Consider the following 6,000-nt stretch of genomic DNA (forward strand, 5'->3'; position numbering starts at 1 on the left):
ACAACACTCAACAAAATGGTTAGACAATTATGAGGCAAAGCAAGTGTTGTGCTAGCCTACTCAAAATGCAAGCCACCTACCACAATTCTAGTTTAGATAGTATCTATTCACACCATAGCTATGACACTACCCTATGTTAGTGTGCTCTCAAAGGCTAACTAAAGAGCCACACCAACCAAGCAAGCAAGCTCTCACAACTAGCTACACTAAAGAGCTTGACAACTAGTTTGTGGTGATGTAAAGAGAGTGATCAAGAAGGTTATACCACCGTGTAGATGAAGGAACCAATCAATCACAAGGATGAATAACAATGAAGACCAATCATCTCGGAATCAATGATGAACACAATGATTTTTACCGAGGTTCACTTGCTTGCCGGCAAGCTAGTCCTCGTTGTCGCGATTCACTCACTTGGAGGTTCACACGCTAATTGGCTTCACACGCCAAACCCTCAATAGGGTGCCGCACAACCAACACAAGATGAGGATCACACAAGCCACGAGCAATCCACTAGAGTACCTTTTGGCTCTCCGCCGGGGAAAGGTCAAGAACCCCTCACAATCACCATGATCGGAGCCAGAGACAATCACCACCCTCCGCTCAATGATCCTCGCTGCTCCAAGCCATCTAGGTGGCGACAACGACCAAGAGTAACAAGCGAAATTAGTAGTGAAACACGAACACCAAGTGCATCTAGATACAATCACTCAAGCAATGCACTTGGATTCACTCCCAATCTCACAAAGATGATGAATCAATGATGGAGCTGAGTGGGAGGGCTTTGGCTAAGCTCACAAGGTTGCTATGTCAATGAAAATGGCCAAAGGTGTGAGCTTCAACCGGCCATGGGGTTTAAATAGAAGCCCCCATGAAATAGAGTCGTTGTACCCATTCACTGGGCGCAACGCGGGGTGACCGGACGCTCTGGTCGGATTGACCGGACACTGGACCTCAGTGTCCAGTCACGTGATTCACGCCACATGTCCCCCGCTTCAAATACTGTTCATCAGATTTCAACGGTCATCAGCTGACCGGACGCTACGCACAAATTGACTGGACGCTCAGCCTCTAGCGTTCGGTCATTTCCAGTAAGGTTCCTAAAATGATTTTCTTTGACCGGACACGTCCGCTCATGCTTGACCGGACCCTGCAAGCGTTCGGTCACTCAGTGAATTTTCTCTATGCTGCTCGACAATAGGACCGGACGCTGGACCTCAGCATCCAGTCAGTCCAAGACCCAGCGTCCGATCGATGACCCACGCTGGCATCTACGCTATCACACTTGACCGGACACGCCGGTCCCTCTGAGACTAGCGTTCGGTCACTCAGTGACCAGCAAGACTAACTCCTTTTCACCTCTAACTTCTTCATCCTTGCTCAAATGTGCCAACCACCAAGTGTATCACCTTGTGCACATGTGTTAGCATATTTTCACAAACATTTTCAAGGGTGTCGCATTCCACTAGATCCTAAATGCATATGCAAAGAGTTAGAGCATCTAGTGGCACTTTGATAACCACATTCCGATACGAGTTTCACCCCTCTTAATAGTACGGTTATCAAACCTAAATGTGATCACACTCTCTAAGTGTCTTGATCACCAAAACAAAATAGCTCCTACAATTTATACCTTTGCCTTGAGCTTTTTGTTTTTCTCTTTCTTCTTTCCAAGTCCAAGCACTTGATCATCACCATGGCATCACCATCATCATGTTATGATCTTCATTTGCTTCACCACTTGAAATGTGCTACCTATCTCATGATCACTTGATAAACTAGGTTAGCACTTAGGGTTTCATCAATTTACCAAAACCAAACTAGAGCTTTCACACCCCCCATCTTTCTTCCTTCTGTTTGTAACCCCATAGCAAACTTTGAGCACCTGGGCTTAGGAATAAAGTCATTGACCGACTCAAACTGGATGTAGGGCACTTTGCCTAAACCAGTATAAACCCTATGTCATTGAGTGCTAGGCCACATCCAATCACAACATACGGTAAAACTACAAATATTTACGTGTTGGTCACTTTCTACACCGATAGTTGGCATCATCCGTGGGGAAGACGTTGTACGTTCACACTTTTGGTCATCGGATGGCCCACTTTTTCACCATCTTCACCATGGCGGGATCAAGCGATATGACTCGCTTTAGCTCACTAGAGTTTCTCGCACTCCCACCTATTGGGATGTGGGTTCCACCCATCTTTGAGCCATCCCAAGCCTTCCTCTTTGGAAGCCTGGACTTCGTCACCGACCGGCTCGACGTACTACACCTCTGCAAGGAGGCACCTGTTCTGGCACCCATCGGAGGGGTGCCCTCCATTAGCTCCGGGACACATGATGACTTTAATGATGAGGTGCATGTGCTTCATTCTGAGCAAATGCTCTGCTCAAACCCCATTGTGAGTAATGTACATACTGTTATTTACTCGCTATTTACTATCTTCCACTGATTATCCGGAGGGACTGCATTGTCAGCACCGCAACCACTGTACGACCAGTTCCCCTATGGCCTCGCATCCCCCGTGGATGCGTATGCCCAGGGGCTCCAAAAAATGCTGATGCTGCCTCCTCTCACATCCGAATTCGTGGGGATGGCGAACTATGCTCCCACCTATTTCTATGAACTCATAGATGACAATGTTCAGAGTGACAGCTCCAGCATTGGTGACGTGGCACCCAGCCATCGTCCGTCCCGGGAGTGCACTATGGTGGATGCTATGGGACAGGCGCCAGTGGTAGCGGAGTCCTTGCAAACTCACACCCCTCCAGACCCTCATGCGAGGGCCCTCGCGCTCGCATTAGAGCATGACAAGGAGCTACGACAACGGTGGTAGAACCGATCGCCACCTATGCTGGTGTGCTCAGCGCACCATGCTATGCCCCATGCGCATAACCCGGTGAGTGGCACCCGGGGTCAAGCCCGCTAGGTCCAGCGCAACATCATGGATGGGGGGAATGATCCCTCATAATTCGCTCGGGCTGGCCAGAACATCATCGCCATGGCAATGCTTCTGTGCGACCTTCTCGAGCTGAATGACCCCTAGGAATAGGCGATCCACCAGAACCTCTGGGTACTGGTGGAAACCTCCAATGTTCAATAGGCTGAGAGCCCTATATCACGACATCGACTCATGGCCTTTCTCCCCACCAGAGGAGTAGGGACGCACCAGACGAATCGCTCCATCCACTCACCACTACGGCCATCGAGCATGGCGCAGGAGGTCACAGCCATGCCATGGTCTGACCTAGTGCCTGCTCCACACCAGCCCCTTGTGCACGAGACTCTTGGGCCGAACCAAGAAACTCACAGCGTTATCAACAACCGGCGTTGGGCCTGGCATGATGATGATGTCCATCGAGCAGCAGTGAGGGCAGGCGACATAGACCCTGGGCGGACGATCGTGGGGAGTGGTGAAATGCACCCAAGGCTTGGTCATCGCTCGGACGACTAGAGTCCTATATCGGATGGCCTATGACCATGGGCCTTTGGCCAACGCATCCTGAGAGCGTTGTTCCCACAGCGCTTTCGACCGCCTACCAACATCGCCAAGTATACCAGGGAGACGAACCCTAGTATATGCCTTGAAGACTTTCGGCTCACCTGCCGAGCTGGTGGAGTGGATGATGACCACTTCATGATTTGGTACCTCCCTATCTACATAGGGGAACATGTTCAAGGTTGGCTTGAATTCCTCCTGCGCAACAGCATCCACGACTGGGCGGACCTCAAGAGGGTCTTCATCAGGAACTTCTAGGGGATGTATGTCTGCCCTAGGAACTCTTGGGACCTCAAGAGCTACCAGCAGGAGCCCAATGAGTCCCTGTAGGATTACATCCATAGGTTCTCTAAGTGGTGCAACTCCCTTCCTGATGTCGTTGACACGGACATCATCAATGCATTCCTCTTTGGGACAACCTATGAGTCCCTGATCCATAAGCTTGGCTACCTAAAGCCCCGTACCACCCGTGACCTACTCGATGTCGCCACGAACCATGCCTCCGGCAAGGATGCAGTCGGAGCGGTCTTCAATAGAGGCTAGGACAAATGCAAGGCCAAGCGCGAGGATTAGGATGAGGGCCCCTCCACGTAGAGGGGCAAAAAGAACAAGAACGATCGGCGCCGACCGGCCAACCCCTCATTGGTCACCATGGCTGATCACATGAGCAAGCAGCCCTAGCAAGGCCTGCCTAACCACTTCAACGAGCTCATGGAGAGCCCGTGCACTAGCCACACCTACACCGTCAAGCAACTCCACAAGGACTATGAGCTTCTCAAGCGCTTTTTGTGATAGGCCGGCGAGCCATAGGAAGGAAAAGGCAAGGAGGCAGGAGCCAAAAAAGGGGGCAGGGCGAGCAAGGATCCGGACGACTAAAGGTCCCTATACGGCGACCGAGGTGATCCGACCAAGCACCTACCGACTAAAGGACGACAACGGCAACATTCTCACCAACACTTGGAACAATGTACATCTACGTCATTTCTTCCCCTAAAATTCGGTCTTACCATTTTTTACATAATGTTTGCTCCTATAAAGCGCACCGACCCGAACACTTTCGGCCTAGGTCACTCGGGGGCTCCACGGGGGTGCGATGCCACCTCTCTTTTTCCTATCATATGATAATTACACTTTTTCCTGAATGAAAGGGTAGTCCATTCCTTTAATTACCTTATGTACTTTATTTTAAATATTCCGACCGATCGCACCCTGCCTCCACCTACGGTTATGAGCAACTAAGCCTCCCGGGCAATGCCCGGGCTCTTAAGGTTGCAGCCTACGGTGTGAATGGGCAGGTGTGAAAATGAAAAGAATAAAAAACAAAGTTATGCTAAGGTAAAAATAAGGAACGGATGGGAATATCTTCCCCGAACGAAGTAGTTCCATCACAAAAACAAAGTTACTATATTCATTGTCGAGTTCATAATCCCGAGGTCCCTCGAGGACTGTCTTCCACGCCCGGGCTCGGCCCAGAAAAACAACATATAGTTCATGGGCCGGCCCGAGAGTCTAAAAAACAATGGGCCGGAAGGGCAGTCCGGTCGCCGACCGGAAGGTCTACCCAAAAGAACAAGTGCCCGTTCGTCAGCTTCCTCGGCCCACCACTTTGACCGGAGCACTCACTTTGGGCACCAGCCGTCTCCAAGCGGTCTCTCCAATCGGAAGGCCTAGCCCAAAACACTACTTCCTACTCTGACCCTGTGACTCCGACCCTACGACTGGGGCTCGTGGGAACCTTGCTCACCGCTCTTCTCCGACCGGCGCACTGAGAGCCGACTGGAGCCATCCGACTAGGGGCACCCCATTCGGAAGGAACCAGAAGACGTGTAGAGAAAGGCAAGGCATGGCTCACAAGTCAAAACCACTGTACCAGGGACCATACCCTGCATGAAATAGTGCTCTGCAGCCACCCTGACATAAAGTATTGTAGGGGCCGCTAAAACCTCCCATACGGTAAGCCCCCCACGTGTCTCTAGACATCGATCGCAGTATGGGCTCCAGGATTTGCCATACCGGGTGAACATAGCGTGGCTCCTCACATGCCACTAGGCATCAAGAAGTATTCGCAGGTACCGACATCCATCCTTCCTGAAGAAGATAGCTCGACCTCCCGTGCACATCTGACATTCTACATCGACATCGACAGTGTTGGGGGCACCAACCATGATCCAATCTTCATCAGCGTGGGCAACAAGGCTTAGAAACATCCGTACTCTCTCCCTCTCACATGTAAAGACATCCCCTTTATCTATAAAAGGGGATGCACTCCCTCCAACCAAGAGAGAGATCGACTTCTTGAAGTTCAGACTCACTAGATCAACATCAACACCCCACAACCACAGAACCACCAAACTCCGACCGCAACCCTTCTGGTCGGAGCCAATCGAACCTCTTGTATACCCTATCTTTCTCTCTCTCATTTGTAGCCCCACTATAGACTTCGAGCACCTGGGCTCAAGAATAAAGTCACCGACCGACCCTGACTGGACGTAGGGCACGT

This window comes from Miscanthus floridulus, chromosome 10, assembly GCF_019320115.1.
Source record: "Miscanthus floridulus cultivar M001 chromosome 10, ASM1932011v1, whole genome shotgun sequence".
Lineage (NCBI taxonomy): Eukaryota > Viridiplantae > Streptophyta > Magnoliopsida > Poales > Poaceae > Miscanthus > Miscanthus floridulus.